Source organism: Dryobates pubescens, chromosome 1, assembly GCF_014839835.1.
Source record: "Dryobates pubescens isolate bDryPub1 chromosome 1, bDryPub1.pri, whole genome shotgun sequence".
NCBI lineage: Eukaryota > Metazoa > Chordata > Aves > Piciformes > Picidae > Dryobates > Dryobates pubescens.
The window spans coordinates 31,131,276-31,150,289 of NC_071612.1; positions in this window are offsets into that span (position 1 = coordinate 31,131,276).

A 19,014-nucleotide genomic window follows, 5' to 3' on the forward strand; every position below is an offset into this window, starting at 1 on the left:
AAGCATCCTCCTGGCTCTCCCTTGGACTCTCTGTTGGGTTGGATGTGTGGCAAGGCAGCAGCTGCATGACTGAAGCAGGACGTTTGGTTTTCCTGAAGAGGAGGCAGAGTCATTTGCTGGCAGGACTGCGCCGTGCCAGGCTCCGGGGCGCTTTCCTCCAGAGACGCTGGCACCCAAGGGTGCAAAGCCCCAGCTGTGGGGCATGGGCTGTGCTGAGCAGTTGGCAGAGGTGGTGTGGTGGCCTTTGGGATGCCGGTGGCGTGCAGAGGGTCTGCCTGGTGCAGGCAGCGGCACGGCATCCAGCTGAACTGTTCCGTGTTGTAGGAAGCTCCGGCACAGCCCTGCTCTGCTTCGGTGGTGTCAGGTTGGTTATTCTTCTGTCCCTTGTGGCTGGACTCCAGGAAGGAAGCAGCACAGCACCAGCTTCTTGTTTCTCAGAATTATCCCTTGCTTGCACCTCCACAAACAAAACAAGGAACCTCCAGCTCAAGGCTTTGGCATTCGCTGATGGCCTGAGGCTAAACATAGGCTGGGCTAAATATAGGTGGGGCTGATGGTCTCTGTCCTTGGCACAGAACAAAGCTGCTGTACCAGACCCCGTGAGCTGCACTTGCTTGCAAGGCTTGCGTGGTGAGGCTGGTTAGCAGGGAGAAGGCAGTGCACCAAGGCAAGCGACAGGACATGGGTGCCAAGGGCATGCCTCACCTCTGGGTATGACCTCCTGTCCTCTCTGGCACCTTCCAGCCATGCCTGCTTCTGAGCTGGCCTGAAAGGGCCAGAGGTAATCACCACGGGGGCAGCCTCTGCAACAGGTCGAAAAGGCCATGGAATCTACCTTTAGGACCACAGGGAGCCCTGTGGCCTTGGTGGGGCATCCTGAGGGCACCCTGCCAGCTCATCTCACCCCTCTCCCCTCAGCTGTGGCTCTGACCCTTGCCCTTTGCCGCGGCAGAGCTCTCAGGTTTAATGGCCTTGGGAATCCGTGACTGGCTTCATGGCAGCTCTGATCTTCTCCCAGTGGCAAGATTGTGCCTCAGCCTTGGCCAGCCTCTTAACCTGTGCTCTTGTAGTCCCAGAGCTCTCCTGGTAGACACAATGCAGGCTACAAGATTTTTAAACTGTAAAGCTGTTTCTACTGAGTTCTTTTGGGGTTTTGGGTTTTGGTTTTGGGGTGGGGTTTTTTTGTACTTTTATAATGTGGGATTTTTGTTGTTGTTGTTGTTGTTGTTTGGTTGGTTGGTTGGTTGGTTGTTACTTCTACCCTGATGTCAGAAGCTGGGAGCCACGGATATAAGGCATATACAGTATTTATAGCCTCTTTATGTAGAAATAAATGTAATATATTCGAATATAAATCTATATTATCTAAGGGATCTCGTACTCGTCACCTTTTGTACCAGTGGGGGCCAGGGGGCACCGTCTTTCTAACAGCCAAAAACCTCTTCACTTGGTTAAAAAAACAACCCAAGGGGTGGGGGCTCCAAGCAGACCTCTTCACTTTGCTTCCGTGTGTTTGACAGTGAAGATCATCCACTGCTAATCGTTTGCCTGCTGGGCTGTGTCAGGGCACCCCCGGCTCGTGGGGAGCTTCCCATCAACCAACACCCCCCCCAAGGTCTCTGTCTTCACAGCTGCTCTCAGCCCACTCTGCACCCAGCATGGATTTGTGCCTGGGATTGGCATCACCCAGGTGAAGGGTCTTGCAATTTGGCTCGAGGTGAGTGCATCTGGGTCAGGCAGTGCCCTCATGCAGCCCAGAAGGCAAATCCTGTGCTGGGCTGCAGCTGGAGGAGTGTGGGCAGCAGGGCAAGAGAGGGGATTCTGCCCCTTGGCTCTGCTCTGCTCAGACCTCACCTCCAGTCCTGCCTCCAGTTCTGGTGTCCCCAGCAGAAAAGGAGAGAAAGCTGATGGAGAGAGTCCAGAGGAGGCCACAAAGATGCTCCAAGGGCTGGAGCAGCTCTGCTGTGAGCACAGGCTGAGGGAGCTGGGGGTGTTCAGCCTGGAAAAGAGAAGGCTCCAGAGGGACCTCAGAGCTGCCTGCCAGGACCTGAAGGGCCAGGAAGGCTGCAGAGGGACTTCTCATCAGGGTGTCTGGAGACAGGCTAAGGGGGAATGGTTTGAAGCAGGGTTAGAGTGAAGCTTCAAACTAGAGCAGAGCAGATTTAGATTGGATGTGAGGAGCAAGTTCTGCACCGTGAGGGTGGTGAGACTCTGGCACAGGCTGCCCAGGGAGGCTGTGGCTGCCTCCTGCCTGGGGATTCTGAAGGCCAGGCTGGATGAAGCCTTGAGCAGCTGAGTCTAGCTGAGAGGTGTCCCTGCCCGTGGAGGTGGTGACCTCTGAGCTCTCTTCCAACCTGAGCCAGTGCAGGATTCTCTTTCAGGTGACATTGAATGTCTCTGGTTAGTTATGCCCTTGTACAGGTCTATAAAGATTTCTGTGAGCACCTGCAGTAGAGACACTTCGGTGCTTTTTAGCAACTGGCACTAAGTGCCCTTAGGGAAATGGTCAGAGGAATATTCAGCTTGCCCAGGCTGGCTCTCCTCTGGCAGAGTTGATTATGTTCAGCTGGGGAATGGGGAATGGCAACCTAATTGCATGGTGGCTTTTGCCTGGGGAGTAGCAGTTTCCCTTCCAGCCTTACTCATCTTTTCCCACTTGCATTTCTTCCACCTCGCTTCTCACAGCTGAGATGTTGTCCCTGCTCTTGCCTGGCAGCATCTTTCTTTATCTTATATCTATACTTACAGCTCTAAACCTTTACAATCTGCTGCCCACTTTATGTAGGTCTTTGTTGCCAGGGCCAGGCTGACCATCTTGGGAGTATCAAGACTCAAAGAATCAAAACAGCTTGGCGGGGGGAAGAAAAAAGAGGTACAAGAGAAGTTAAACCACAAACTGCAGAGTTTCTATCAGCTTCTCTTTATTGCAGTTTGTAGGCTACTGTGTGGTGAGAGCACTTGTCCAGGAAAAGGCACATCTCACTGCTAAACTCTTCTCAGGCTGACTGTGGGTCTTGTACCTTGTACACACTGCAGCATCTCAGAATGTTAGGGGTTGGAACGACCTCACCCAGACCAAACCCCCTGCCAGAGCAGGGTCAGCCAGGGCAGGTCACACAGAACACATCCAGGTGAGTTTTGGAAGTCTCCAGAGAAGGAGACTCCACAACCCCTCTGGGCAGCCTGCTCCAGGGCTCTGTGACCCTCACAGTGAAAAGGTTTTCATGTTTCCCATGCATACCCCAAGTACAAGCCAGTGCAATGTCAAGCTCCAAATGTTTCTCCATTCTTCTCCCTGCATCTAAAGCATTTTACAGACAGCAAAGCAGGAACTGGAAGGTCAGGTAGAAAAATAAGGAAGAGGCTTTCTGAATCTCTTGTAGGGGCTTTGAGGAAGGACTTAACATTTTCATGTATGTATTTGAGATTCCTGTTACTTCCCAGGCAAGAGTTTAGAATAGAATAGAATAGAATTGAATAGAATTGAATTAACTAGGTTAGAAAAGACCTCAGAGATGACCTAGTCCAACCTATCACCCAGCACCAGTTTAGTCAACTAAACCATGGCACCAAGTGCCTCATCCAGGCTCTTCTTAAACACCTCCAGGGATGGTGACTCCACTGCCTCCCTGGGCAGCACATTCCCATGGCCAATCTCTCTTTCTTTGAAGAACTTCTTCCTAACACCCATCCTAAACCTCCCCTGGCACAGCTTGAGACTGTGTCCTCTTGTTCTGGTGCTGCTTGCCTGGGAGAAGAGACCAACCCCCACCTGGCTACAATCTCCCTTCAGGGAGTTGGAGACAGCAGGAAGGTGTCCCCTGAGCCTCCTCTTTTCTCCAGGTTAAGCAACCCCAGCTCCTTCAGCCTCTCTGTCATTGATTTCCATCTGCCACACACCTGGATCTCCCCAGGGTTTGGAAAGTCTCCACTTCAGACATCCCATGCTGTAGTTTCGTTTCCTCTCCAGCCTGGTGTAACGCAGGCTATGTGCCACATCCACAGTCAGATGCTGCCCTGTGTGTTTGTGGTACCTCCAAACCAGCCTGATGGAAGCTGCAATAGGACCATTTCAGCCATCAATTCTCATTTGCAGTGCCTGTCAGCCAGTGAAACTCTCTTGTGGGTCCCAATCATTTTAAATACAACCGGGAAAGGTGGAGCCTAGCACACACCTGCTTTAGGAAAAGAAATTAGCTTCTTTAAAATCAATCGATCAATGCACCAAAACCAAATGCAACCCCCGGTATTCAAGTGATCCTTGAAGCCAAGCAGAGCCTGGGCTGCAGCAAGAGAAGCAGGGCTAGGGAGGTGATTCTCCCCCTCTGCTCCACTCTGCTGAGACCACAGCTGGAGCACTGTGTCCAGTGCTGGAGCCTCTGTTCCAGGAAGGATCTGGAGGTGCTGGAAGGTGTCCAGAGAAGGGCCACGAGGATGAGCAGAAGGCTGGAGCTGCTCTGCTGTGAGGACAGACTGAGGGAGTTGGGGTTGTTCAGTCTGGAGAAGAGAAGGCTCCCAGGAGACCTAATTGTGGCCTTCCAGTATCTGAAGGGGGCTCCAAGAAAGAAAGCTGGGGAGGGACTTCTGAGGATGTCAGGGAGTGATAGGACCTGGGGGGATGGAGCAAAACTAGAAATGGGGAGATTCAGATTGGATGTCAGGAAGAAGTTGTTGCCCATGAGGGTGGTGAGAGACTGGTGCAGGTTGCCCAGGGAGGTGGTGGCAGCCTCATGCCTGGAGGTTTTTGCAGCCAGGCTGGATGTGGCTGTGAGCAACCTGCTGTAGTGTGAGGTGTCCCTGCCCATGGCAGGGGGGTTGGAACTGGCTGATCCTTGAGGTCCCTTCCCACCCTGACAATTCTATGGTTCTAATTTCAGGAGCCAGCAAATCTCCTGTAAATGTGTTCATGTATTTGGCATCCAGTAGCATAATTCTTTTCTTAGCCCATGGGCAGTACATCCTTTCAGGCACCTGGGCTTTGTGTTGTGTTCTGAAGGCAGCACGTTCAGCTAAACCCCACTCAGGCCACATCTGTCCTGGGAGATGCTTTGAATTGCCTCAAAGGATATTGTTCAGGCAACAGCAGGCAGAGAGCAGAGATTTGCAGACACCTTGCTAACCACCCCTGCCTTTATCTCCATTCTGCAGGCATGCAGGGAAGTGTCAGCATTGGGCTCAGCACCCTTATCCATGAAACCATGGGAGATTCCAGCCTGGATCTGAGCCCAATGAGCTGCAAACAGAAGGGATGCTGGTGAGATATGGGATCCAAAGGTACCGCTGGGAGGAGTGGGGAGAAGCAGTGCTGGGGTTCACTCCTCTTGTTCAGAAGAACTGCCAGAGTGAGTTGTAATTGCTGGTGTGTTTGGACATGGGCAATCAGGCAGAGACAGGCCAGGTTCAGGGCTTGGAGATAGCTCATGTTGGCTCTTATCAGTGTAAACACAGCCTGCCTGAAGCATGCAGGGGCGGCCAGGCATGGCAGCTCGGGCTGCTCCTTGCACAAGGTGCTGAAAAACTGCCCCCCTCTTGGTGTGGAAATGCCTTGGCATGTCTGCTTCTTGCCTAGCCTGCTCTCATGGCTGCACCTCCAGTCACCAGCAGCTGCATTTCACACAAGCATGAGGAGTGTTAGAATGAGCCTCCAAGTCTCCTGACACCACTGTCCCAAGCACCATGCTTGGTGGCATCTGGGACTGAGTGCTTGCTAAATCCAAAAGAAGCAGGGGACTAAAATCAGACATCAATCAGAGAGTTATTGAAATTGAGGACAAAAATTTGCCTGCTAATTGCATCTCCTTGTTGGCTCTAAGGCTGGAGAGTGTAGCTGGGTGACGTGCTCCAGACAATTCCAGATAGAAAGCTGGAGTTTGCTATCTTTGTGGGAAACCTTCCCAAGCTGTGAATCATCTGAGGTTTCCACCTCATCACTGGTGCTTGAGCACACAGCCTGTGCCACCTCACAGCCTGGGAGCTCGCAAAGCAACAGCCAGGGCAAGGAAAACAGAGTGAACTTTTGTTCTTCCTAACTGATAGATTTATTAGGGACAGAAGTCAACCAGCGCAGACCTTTCCTTTGGGCTTCAGCCCTGGGTTTCCATCCTGCCTGGCTGAGTGCTGCATTCTGTGTCATAATATATGTTCTGAGCTCCTCAACCCCTGACACTCAGGCTGATTAAATCGCAGGAGGTCATCAGAGCACATAGCAGGAGCTGGTAACATATGGTGCTGATAAAGATCTCGGCATCCGAGATAAGGAGCTAGGCAATGTAAGCTTAGGGAGCTCAGGTTTGGTTACCATAAAACTAGACAATGTAAAGCCTAATCCCTACACAGATTTAATTAGCTGTTAAAGGTATCAGGCTGATGAGGATCAGTGTTCTGGCTACCTAGACATCATTCACTGACTGCCACCAGTCGGTTCAGAAGAGAAGTATCTCTGCCTTGCAGCTTGTTAGGGTGACATGTGGTGGTGAAGGAGGGCTGCTCTGTGAGCTTGGGGAGGAAGGAATGGATTGGAACAGAGGTTCTAACACAATGCAGTATCACAGCATCCCAGCAGTGTGGGGCTTGGAAGGGACCTCTGGAGATCACTGAGTCCACCACCCCCTAGTCCACCCCACAGCAGCTTGCCCAGGGTCACATTGGCCAGGAGGGTTTGGAATATCTTCAGAGAGGGAGACTCCACCACCTCTCTGGGCAGCCTGCTCCAGGGCTCCAACACCTTTCCTTTACAGAAATTCCTCCTCATGCTCAGATGGAGCTGCTGATGCTCCAATTTGTGTCTCCCCTTGCAAAGACTCTTCAGCAGAGCAGAAGGGCTCTGCCTGTCAGTGCTGGAACCTCCCCACTGTTGGTGTAAGGGTGAACACACATCCATAGCCCTGTTGTAGCCTTGGGCAAGCAGGGATGGGAACATGCTGACAGTCTGTCATCAGCACTAGCATCAGACATGGACTCTGGTGCCAGGAAAAATGGCAGTGCCATGTGGTATCATAGAAGGCTCACAGGATGGTAGGAGTTGGAAGGGACCTCCAAAGATCATCCAGTCCACCCCCCCTGCCAGAGCAGGAGCATGGAATCCAACACAGGTCACACAGGAATGCATCCAGGTGGGGCTGCAAAGGCTCCAGAGAAGGAGACTCCACAGCCTTGTGTCTAATGGCCTGTGATGGATTTTCTGCTTTCTCTCTGGACCCAGTCAAACTTTTAGCATCTGTGATATCCTGCAGCAAGCACTCTGGACATACTGGAAGATTTTCAGTTGACAGCTTCAGCTGCTTTCCAGGACATCAACAAAGTATTCCACACCTGGTTTCTCCGTGTTATTTAGAATCACAGAATCCTGGAATGGCTCAGGCAGGAAGGGAGCTCAGAGCTCATCTCCTCCAAGCTCCCCACCATGCCCAGGGACACCTCTCAACGACACTCAGCTGCTCAAGGCCTCATCCAGCCTGGTCTTCAGCACCCCCAGGCAGGAGGCAGCCACAGCCTCCCTGGGCAGCCTGGGCCAGAGTCTCAGCACCCTCCTGCTGAACAACTTCTTCCTTAGCTCCACTCTAACCCTGCTCTGCTTCAGCTTCAAACCATTCCCCCTTGGCCTGTCTGCAGACAACCCGATGAGAAGTTCCTCTGCAGCCTTCCTGCAGGATCCCTTCAGCTGAGGTCCCCTCAGAGCCTTCTCTTCTCCAGGCTGAACACCCCCAGCTCCCTCAGCCTGTCCTCCAGCCCTCTGCTGGATTTTACAGACAGCTATCTGGTCCTTCCCTTTCGAGCCAGGCTCTTCCTAGCCCATGGTAAGATCTATTTGCATCTTCCCCAACCTGAAAGCAGGCTCCTGGGTGAGGAGGTGACATCTGCCTGGCACAGTTCCCGGGCAGGTCCCCAGGCTTCCGTCGGGAGGAAGGACGGTGAGGGGCAGGGAGCAGAGGACAGAGCTGTGTCAACCAACTTGCTGTGAGGGATCTGCCACAGCATTGGCAAACATCAATGTCAAGACCTGACTGTGCTGGCATCATCTCAGGGTTGCTATTTCTGGCCAGGCAGGGCTGGGCTGGTGTCCTGTGTGAGCAGCCTCGCCTTCTTCCCAGGCTCTTCGCCCTGGCTCCTGGCTGGCTGAGGGGAGGGATAAGATGCGGAGAGCAGAGGCAGTGTGGCTCCGATGCAGCACAGCCAGGGCCACTACTGCCCACCAAAAAGCAGCAGAAGAGAGTGAAAGCAGGGCCTATCTTATCAGTTACTTACTGAGTTAAGGCTCACGGGTATAAAAACCCTCCTTAAACTCCAGGTGATAGCCATAAAACAGAGCCCTCAGGAGATAACTTCACAAGTGGGACTTTTGGGGTGCACTTATTGTGTGGTTTGAACTTACAATCACAAAGACATCTTTCTGCTGGCTGATAAACCTCTGAAGCTGGCAGCATCTATTTAACAGCGCTGCTTGGTTAAGTGCTAAAGCAGCAGGCAGCGTGCAGCTGAAGTGCTGCGGTTATTAATGTGTGGCTTGGTAATGCCATCAAAACAATGGCTCCAGGCATTCCCAGCCTGCTCTCAGGCTAATGTTGCTCATTTATTGATTTTTATTTCCAGGAGGATTATTAAGCTTTATTAGCAATTTGCATCTCAGTCTAATTGTGTGGGTATGAGGGAAATCAGTGTTGGCTAATGTGGAGTCCCCTGGTGGCTACACACTTTGTGGGAGCTGTTATAGGACCAGCTTTGAACTCCTCTTAAAGAGCAATCTTTCTAATTCTGCTGGAATTGAGTTGTGTCTGATGAGGCAGATGCATAAGAGAGTGAAGAAAGGACTACAAAAATCTATCCTCAGTCTGCCAGTACCTGAAGGGGGCTACAAGAAGGGTGGAGAGAGATTGTTTGCAAAGGCCTGCAGGGACAGGACCAGGGACAATGGCTTCAAACTAGAGCAGAGCAGCTTTAGATTGGATGTGAGGAACAAGTTCTGCACCATGAAGGTGGTGGAACACTGGAACAGGTTGCCCAGGGAGGTGGTTGAGGCTCCATCCCTGGAGATATTCAAGGTGATGCTCAACAGGGCTCTGGGCAACCTGATCTAGCTGGGGATGTCCCTGCTGAGTGCAGAGGGGCTTGGGCTGTATGACCTTTGGAGGTCCTTTGCAACCCAACCCACTCTATGATTCCACATGAGCTTGTGAACAAGCTGCTTCTGAGACTCTTCTTAAGAGCCTAGTTTTCAGCAGACTCTCAAACTGCTCTGTGCTGAGCACCTCACAAGTTAGTAAAAGGAATTCTCTCAAAGTTGCTCCAAGTGGTCCTGAACTCACTGGGAAATGAGTTGTGTCCCCAAAGAGGGGGTGAAGGGCCAGACTCCACACCTCACAGGTGTGCCTGTAGTCTGACTTTGGATTAGATAGGGTTGGGTGATTGGTTGGACTTGATGACCTCGGAGATCTCTTCCAACCTGGTTACTTCTGTGGTGATGCTTCAGGGCCACCACGCTGCCTGCTGCCCAGCTCTTGTCAGCAGCTCCTTGAAGAGTCCTGCAGCCTCTGGGTGAGAGGCTTCAGACCCTGGCTGTTGGCCTTTTGGCTGCAAACAAACAGCACATTCCTGACATTTCAAGCACACAGTCAGAACATCCTCAGCTCCAGTGGGCTGCTGACAAGTTGTGCAGAGGAAATCTACTACAGGCTCAGGAACTGATGGCTTCCTACTCATTCTCAGCAGATTGACTACTGCTAAATATACACATCCTGTATTTCCACACAACCTTGCTAAAGAAGTCAAACTGTTTACTGCTTTTTTTTTTTTCTTCCCCCTTAAGACTCAGAAAAACATAAGGTGGATGTGAAGTGATTATTAGGAAAGGGAAAAAACCAAACCATGGTTTTCTTGCTGCTCCATGCTTCTAGCTTAAAGTTCATTCAGCACTACACCAGCCCATGCCCAGAGAGAGAAACCTCCTGGACATCATTGGGAAGCAGGAACTTAGAATCACAGAATTGTCAGGGTTGGAAGGGACCTCAAGGCTCAGCCAGTTCCAACCCCCCTGCCATGGCCAGGGACACCTCACACTGCAGCAGGTTGCTCACAGCCACATCCAGCCTGGTTGCAAAAACCTCCAGGGATGAGGCTTCCACCACCTCCCTGGGCAACCTGTGGCAGTCTCTCACCACCCTCCTGGGGAAGAACTTTTTCCTAACATCCAATCTGAATCTACCCATTTCTGGTTTTGCTCCATTCCCCCCAGTCCTATCTCTCCCTGAGACCCTCAAAAGTCCCTCCCCAGCTTTCCTGTAGGCCCATGAATTTCCATTTTGCCCTTTTTCATGTACCTCATTACTGGGGAAAGGCTTACAATGGAGTTTGTGAGTGATCCTCAGGGTGGGAGCTGCAGCCACCTCAGCTGTGCTGGTTCCAGGCATCGAGAGCTGAATTGTCTGCTTCCCCCTTTTACCCTGATCTCAGGTAATATTGAGACCTTCTTCTAATGAGCTTTGTTTTAAAATGCCCTTGCCTAGGAAGGGCTTAGTTTGGAGAAGCCCAGCTGTAAGCTGAGTTGCCTGCATTGCTTTCCTAGCAGAGCACTAAACATTTGTTGCAGGGGCTGCTTTGACAATGCCAATCACAGCCTGACTGTGCATCTCCATCTGCCCCTAGCACCAATTCAGGAAGGAGAAGACCAAGTTTTTATGTACAGCCTTGCTTGGCAGTCATCATCACTGGAGATGTTTAAAAAGAGCTTGGATGAGGCACTTGGTGCCATGGTTTAGTTGATTAGATGGTGTTGGGTGATAGGTTGGACTTGATGATCTCAAAGGTCTTTTCCAACCTGGTTAATTCTATCCTATCCTATCCTATCCTATCCTATCCTATCCTATCCTATCCTTCTACAGTGGGGAGAATGACCAAAATGTTAAGGTTGACACAAGAAAAAACCTGTTTGGATGCTTAACACTTAAGGACTAATCTTTTCAGGTGAAGTCTTTCCAAAGAGGGAGCAAAGGAAGTTGTTCTGAGATCTCCCAGGCCTCCAATGGACTTACAACAATATTTGCAGAAGCAGCTTGTTCACATGCTCACATCATAGAATCATAGAGTGGGGTGGGTTGGAAGGGACTTCCAAAGCTCATCCAGTCCAACCCCCTCTGCAGTCAGCAGGGACATTCTCAACTAGATCAGGTTGTCCAGAGCCCTGTCCAGCCTGACCTTGAATATCTCCAGGGATGGAGCCTCAACCACCTCCCTGGGCAACCTGTTCCAATGTTCCACCACCCTCATGGGGAAGAACTTGTTCCTAACATCCAACCTCAATCTGCTCTTCTCTAATTTCAAACCATTGTCTCTTGTCCTGTCCCTGCAGGCCTTTGCAAACAGTCCCTTGCAGCCTTCCTGCAGGATCCCTTCAGCTACTGGAAGGCAGCTCTAAGGTTGCCCCCCAGAGTCTTCTCCAGGCTGAACACCCCCAGCTCCCTCAGCCTGTGCTCACAGCAGAGCTGCTCCAGCCCTTGGAGCATCTTTGTGGCCTCCTCTGGACTCTCTCCAGCAGCTCTGTGTCCTTCTCCTGCTTGGTACACCAGAACTGGAGGCAGGATTGGAGGTGAGGTCTCAGCAGAGCAGAGCCAAGGGGCAGAATCTCCTCTCTTGCCCTCAGCACACAGCTGCCTGCTGGGCTGCATGAGGGCGCTGCTGGCTGCTGGGGAGCTGCTCAGCACCCAATTTATATCTTCAGATGCTTCCTCTACTGCTCAATGTCCACTTCAGAGAAGGATTTGTCTTTGTGATGCTTTCTCCTCTTCTGCCTTGTGACCATTTCTTTAGTTCTGGCAGGGAGTAGTTGCCCACTGCCAGCTGACTTTAATTGCTTGCTGGCTCTTCAGGCTTTGTCATGAGTCACACCACAACTCTTCCTGACATCCAATCTAAATCTGCCCTTCTCTAGTTGGAAGATTTGAGCCCAGTCAAGCTTTTCCTTGCTGCTGCCTTGCTGCAAGAGCTCACAAAGTGTGCATAGAAAAAAAAGCAAATCAGCTTTCTCTGCTCTCACAGTTTCTGAAGCCCATGGGAGAGTGTCTGCAAAGGGGAAAAAAAAACACCAACCACCCAGGGCAAATTAGACAACAATAACTCTGGCTTCTCCCTACAAAACAGCAGTCCCCTCCCAGGGCAGCTAAAGGAAGCAACAAGCCAGATGAGGAAGGTAAACTTGGGCTCTGAAAGGAAAGAGCCTCTGGTATTTACAAAAGCCAGAGGTTCACACGGAAGCTTGCTCCCAGCTCTGCTCCTCTCCTGTCTATTTCAGGACACGCTGCCCCTGTCTCAGCTACAGCCCTGGGATCCTGAGTGTTTCTCCTCCTTTTAACTCTTTGAGTGGAAAAACCTTGCACTGTTTTGGAACCATGCTGATACCTGGGATGTGTGGAGCGAGAACTGGGCCCTGGAATCCATTGCCTGGGTAAGAATAGAAGGGAAAACAAAACCATGGCTTCAGCATAGGCTCTGCAGCCAACAGAGAGACATTTGACCCCACAGTGGGCTTCTGTGCTTAACAAACCCATGGCATGGAAAAAGAGAAAAGAGAAAGGAGGACTGCCTGCAGCAAGCACTGTGCTGCTGCCTGCTGCATTCCATGCATTAATATCACAGAGTCACAGCATCACAGGATGGCACTGAACAAGTCCAAGCGCCAGGTGCTGCACTTTGGCCACAGCAACCCCATGCAGTGCTACAGGCTGGGGTCAGAGTGCCTGGAAAGCAGCCAGGCAGACAGGGACCTGGGGGTGCTGATTGACAGCCACCTAAACATGAGCCAGCAGTGTGCCCAGGTGGCCAAGAAGGCCAATGGCATCCTGGCCTGCATCAGGAGCAGTGTGGCCAGCAGGAGCAGGGAAGTCATTGTGCCCTGTGCTTAGCACTGGTTAGGCCACACCTTGAGTCCTGTGTCCAGTTCTGGGCTCCTCAGCTCAGGAAGGACATTGTGACACTTGAACCTCTTCAGAGGGGGACAATGAGGCTGGAGAGGGGTTTGGAGCACAGCCCTGTGAGGAGAGGCTGAGGGAGCTGGGGTTGCTTAGCCTGGAGAAGAGGAGGCTAAGGGGAGACCTTACTGCTGTCTACAACTCCCTGAAGGGAGGTTGTAGCCAGGTGGGGGTTAGTCTCTTCTCCCAGGCAACCAGCACCAGAACAAGAGGACACAGTCTCAAGCTGTGCCAAGGGAGCTTTAGGCTGGATGTTAGGAAGAAATTCTTCCCAGCAAGAGAGATTGGCCATTGGGATGTGCTGCCTAGGGAGGTGGTGGAGTCACCATCACTGGAGGTGGTCAAGAAAGGCTTGGATGTGGCACTTGGAGCCATAGTTTAGTTGTCAGGAGGTGTTGGGTGATAGGTGATAGGTTGGACTTGATGATCTCTGAAGTCTTTTCCAACCTGGGTGACTCTGTGATTCTATGAACTGTAGCTGACAGTTTGCTGTGTGGAGGATACCCTCCCCTGCTAACTCTGCTGAGGGCATGAAAAAGGTGCAGGCTCAAATCCAATCTGTCAGAAGGCAGAGAACTCTCTCAGCACCCTGGAGAATATTTCTGGACTGTCTGGTATTGTGCCTGGGTAATTTCAGGCAAGTAAATTCACTCCTGGTTGTATCAACAACAGAAACTCTCTACAGGGCTATCTGCATTAGCTCTGCAGAGTCAAGCAGTTGGTGCAGAGGACTCAGTGGCCACACTGTATGAGAGAAGGCATCTTGGAATGCTTTCTCAGCTGTTCTCACAGCTTGAGCACCCAGTAGTGGTTGGGACACCTCAGTTGTGCTTCTAGATCTCATCATTCTGTCCAGTGGCCACCTGAAGGGACCCCAATCTGCACACTGTGGTAGTGCCCCAATGAGACCAGAGGTGTCATCTCACCCATGGGGAGGAGGGTAAGGCTCTCTACAACTACCTGAAGGGGGGTTGTAGTGAGGTGGAGGTTGGTCTCTTCTCCCAGGCAACCAGTACCAGAACAAGAGGACACAGTCTCAGGCTGCGTCAGGGGAGGTTTAGGCTGGAGGTTAGGAGAGTGTGATTGCCCACTGGAATGGGCTGCCTGAGGAGGTGGTGGGGTCACCGTCGCTGGGGGTGTTCAGGGCGAGGCTTGACAGGATGCTTGGTTGCATGGTTTAGTTGATTAGGTGGTGTCGGATGATAGGTTGGACATGATGATCTCGAAGGTCTCTTCCAACCTGGTTAATTCTATTCTATTCTAAGATTTGTTTCCATCATGTTCCTTCAGAAAGGAACCAAAATCCTCATTTCAGTGCAGCCTGAGTTACTCACCATGGAGATAATTCTTGACTGGAGGAGTTTCTGTTAGTCACAGGATCACACAGGATCACAGGATGTTAGGGGTTGGAAGGGACCTCCAAAGATCATCCAGTCCAAACCCCACTGCCAGAGCAGCACCACAGAATCCAGCACAGGTCACACAGGAACACATCCAGATGGGGCTGGAAAGGCTCCACAGAAGGAGACTCCACAACCTCTCTGGGCAGCCTGTTCCAGGGCTCTGTGACCCTCACAGGGAAGAAGTTCCTCCTCATGTTGAGGTGGAACCTCCTGTGCTGGAGTTTCCTTCTATTGCTCCTTGTCCTATCCCAGGGTGCAAGTGAGCAGAGCCTGGCCCCTCCCTCCTGACCCCCAGACCTCAGATATTGATAGACATTGTTCAGATCCCCTCTCAGTCTTCTCCTCTCCAGACTGCACAGCCCCAGTGCTCTCAGCCTCTTCTCCCCAGGCAGTGCTGCAGTCTCTTCAGCATCCTTGCAGCCCTCCCTTGCACTCTCTGCAGCAGATCCCTGTCCCTCCTGAACTGGGGAGCCCAGAGCTGGATGCAATACTCCAGGTGAGGTCTCAGCAGGGCAGAGTAGAGGGGAAGGAGAACCTCCCTGGCTCTGCTGGCCACACTCCTCTGAATGCCCCCAGGATCCAGGCTCCTCTACTTGCCCAGACCCTCCAGAGACTTGTTAATGGAAGCCTTTAGCTTCTCTCTCAATGAACTGGTTTGAACTTTCTAACCTCAAAGGTTAAGTCTGCTGCCCAGTGAGTATCTTCTATTCCCTGCCTTTCTAAGCTGGAAGAGGGCCTGTGCCATCCTCCCAGCTGCAGATGTGTGCAGGGTTTCCAAGCTGCAGGTTCCACCTGTTTATCATCTGCCAGGGGAAAAGCAACACCAGCCTCCCTGTAGCAGCACTGTGTTTATCTGAGAGCTCAAGCTCAGGATCGTGACATGCTCAGGGGAGCACCTTTCAACTTGCTGTCCTGATTTGTGGCCTCTAATTGTTTGTTTTGAAAGCAGAGCTGTCACCAGCACCCCTTGAAAACAGAGCTCTGGGCTTGAACTGTGTCGGAGCAGTCACTTGATAGTGCCGCTAAAACGAGAGTGCATGGCAGTGGTAATTGAGGTCAGCATCAGATGTGGTTTATTGGCTTCTGATGGCCACCCTGACCACCTCCTCTCACTGCTGCTTACCTTTCCATAACCTCCTTGCTCTTCCACGAGGTGATGGATCAGTTAAATGAGACTCTTCCCGTAGTAATAAGTGGCAAATGAAAGAGGTGGAGGAGGTCACCTCCCGCTCCTTGAGGTTGGTGGAAGGGTCACCATAGCAGGCTAATAATAACACAGCAGTGCCCTCAGGATTGTAACTGCTAAAGGCAAATGAGAAAGCAAATTAAAAATTGAGTAGGACAGTAGGGGGGAGGGAAATTAAGAAGTGCTGAAGTCCTGAGTCTTAAAAGGCAGAATTCCAGAGTGCAGTGAGGGAGAGGAGAGCACATCAGCACCAGCACCTTAAGCACTCCTGGCTGCTGGCCTCATGATAAACCCTGCAAGGAACTGAGACTGACTCACAGAATGCCTCTGGTTGGAAGGGACCTCCAAGCTCATCCAGTCCAACCCTCATCCCAGCACTGCAGGCTCAACACCAAACCATGTCCCTAAGCACCAGCTCCACACTCTGCTTGAACCCCCCCAGGGATGGTGACTCCAGCACTGCCCTGGGCAGAACTTTCCAATGGCTGAGAAGAATAATCTCCTAGCATCCTGAACCTCCCCTGGGGCAGCTTGGAACCATCTCCTCTGGTCCTGTCTCTTGCCACCAAGGAGTAGAGGCTGCCCCCTGCTCACTCCAATCTCCCGTCAGGGAGCTGTAGAGAGCAATGAGGTCTCACTCAGCCTCCTATTCTCCAGCCTGAGCACCCCCAGCTCCCTCAGATGTTCCTCATAGGCCATGTGCTCCAGGCCCTATCCTGTGTCCTGGCTCAGTAACTCCATCCAGCAGCACAGGCTGGGAACAGTCTATGGAACCACACAGGACTTGCTGGATGGGAAGCTCAACACAAGCCAGCAGTGAGGGGATGCTGAGGGAGCTAGGGGTGGTTATCTTCTGGAAGCAAAGGCTTAGGTGGACTTCATTGTTATCTTCAGGTGCCTCTTGAAGCATGGAGAGAAGATAGAGATGGGCTCTTCTTGGAGGTACAGTGTGGAAGGACAAGAGACAACAGCCTGAGGTAAGAGCAAGGGAAATTTCAGATGGGTCTGGAGAGAAGCTCTTCACCATGAGCGCTGGAGCAGGCTGCACACCCTGGGGGTGCTGAAGGCCAGGCTGGACGAGGCCTTGAGCAGCTGAGTCTAGTTGAGAGGTGTCCCACAGCAGACTGAAGGTTGCCTCATTGTGTTGGCCAAGCTGAACCTTACAGCTAGGACCACCTCCTACAAAGCCTTGGGAAGAGATAAAAAAGTGTGAGAGAGAATCTTTCCTCTTCCCTTTTGGCTCTTGGCAACCTCATTTTCTTTTGCCTTCCTTGTCTTTCCCCGCGCAGCCCTAGGAGCATGAAGAACATGAAGATCATCCTGGCTGGTCAGCGCTTAACCTCCTTACGAGCAGGAACAAGTCCCAGGGGCTGAGGGGTGTGAAATGAGAGGTGCTTGGAGGAAGGAGATTTGGGACACCGAGCCGTGTCCAGGCACTTAAAGGTTAAGGGTTCACAGGGTAGCAAATTGATTCTGCCATCCCCATTTGGATGTCATTAGCGCTCACCTCATCTGCCCTGGAAGCGAGCTGCACGCTAGGAAAAGAAGAGGTTGCATTTACCTTGTTAATTAAAGGACTGGCAGCGTCCCAGCCTGGGGGAAGGGGTGCTTGGCTCACAAAAGCTTGTAATTAACGGCAAGAAACAAGGGATTCATTCACGGGAAGGCCCAGAAGAGCTGCAGAGCTTCACCCTCAAGCGAGCTGTTGAAAACCCCTTGGAAGAGGACAATCATCGCTCAGCCTTGGGGGTGAAGTTACTTCGGGGATCTTCTTTCAGAAGGAAAACAACCTGGGCTTATAAACCACTTTGGGCCGATGTTTACCCAAGGCAAAGCACGAGGACATGGCTTAGGTGTGTATAAACAGCCGATTTCATGGGGAATTAGTCTGCGTTTCAGGGATCAGCAGGGCAGCGAGGGACGAAGTGCCTCAAGCGATGTTATTCGGAGCATTTCTCTTGGTAGAAGATTTGCTGCCCGGAGAGGAGTTTAGGGAATGTGCTGCTCAGGGAGGTGGTGGAGTCACCATCCCTGGAGCTGTTTAAAAAGAGCCTGGAGCAGGCACATACTTTGACAGGCTTTCCCTTTTTGTTCTGTCAGCTAAAGGAGCAGAAGACACTCACGTTAAGAGTCTGATAGAAAGGCTCTGCTCTGTTCGGCTCTGGAACAGTAATAGTATCATAGTATCAGTCAGGGTTGGAAGGAACCACAAGGATCAGCTAGTTCCAACCCCCCTGCCATGGGCAGGGACACCCCACACTAGATCAGGCTGGCCAGAGCCTCATCCAGCCTGGGCTTAAACACCTCCAGGGACGGGGCCTCAACCACCTCCCTGGACAACCCATTCCAGGGCTTCACCACTCTCATGGGGAAGAACTTCCTCCTCACCTCCAGCCTGAATCTCCCCATCTCCAGCCTCATTCCATTCCCCCTAGTCCTGTCACTACCTGAGAGCCTGAGAAGTCCCTCCCCAGCCTTCTCGTAGGCCCCCTTCAGATACTGGAAGGCCACAATTAGGTCACCTGGGAGCCTAGTGATGGGGAATAAGAGGATGTGGCCCTGGAGCAGGCTGCCAAGAGAGGTTGTGGAGTCTCCTTCTCTGGAAACTGTCAGAGCCAACCTGGATGTGTTCCTGTGTGACCTGCCCTGGGTGATGCTGCTCTGGCAGGGGGTTGGACTGGATGAGGAGAGGCTGAGGGAGCTGGGGTTGCTTAGCCTGCAGAAGAGGAGGCTCAGGGGAGACCTTATTGCCATCTACAACTACCTGAAGGAAGGTTGTAGCCAGGTGGGGGTTGATCTCTTCTCCCAGGCAAGCAGCACCAGAACAAGAGGACACAGTCTCAAGATGAGTCTGAAGGTGAGGAAGAAATTTTCCCCAGCAAGAGAGATTGGCCATTGGAATGTGCTGCCCAGGGAGGTGGTGGAGTCACCATCCCTGGGAGTGTTTAGGAAGAGCCTGGATGAGGCACTTGGTGCCATGATTTAGTTGATTAGATGGTGTTGGGTGATAGGTTGGACTTGATGCTCTCAGAGGTCTTTTCCAACCTGGTTGATTCTGTATTCTGTAAAGTGTTTTTTTTACTTTCAACTGAGGATGGTGAGGCTCTGAAATAGGCTGCCCAGGGAGGCTGTGGCTGCCTCCTGCCTGGGGGTATTCAACACCAGGTTGGATGAGGTGTCCCTGCTCATGGCAGGCAGGTTGGAACTGGCTGATCCCTGAGGTCCCTTCCAGCGCTGACAATTCTGTGATGTGACATTTGACATGAAAAAAAAGCCCAACCCACAAGTCAACAAGACCATCAGTGTTCCTACTTCCAGGAAGCAGCCTATTTTTAATACTCCAAATGCTTTCCTGTTTTCTTTTCTCTAAGATTCCTCCGCTGCATGTGAGATTCAAGGAGGGTTTTAAAGATTTCTGGTGGGTTTCCCCCCCCTGCTCTTTGGCCATGGTGTGCAATCAGGGAGAGAG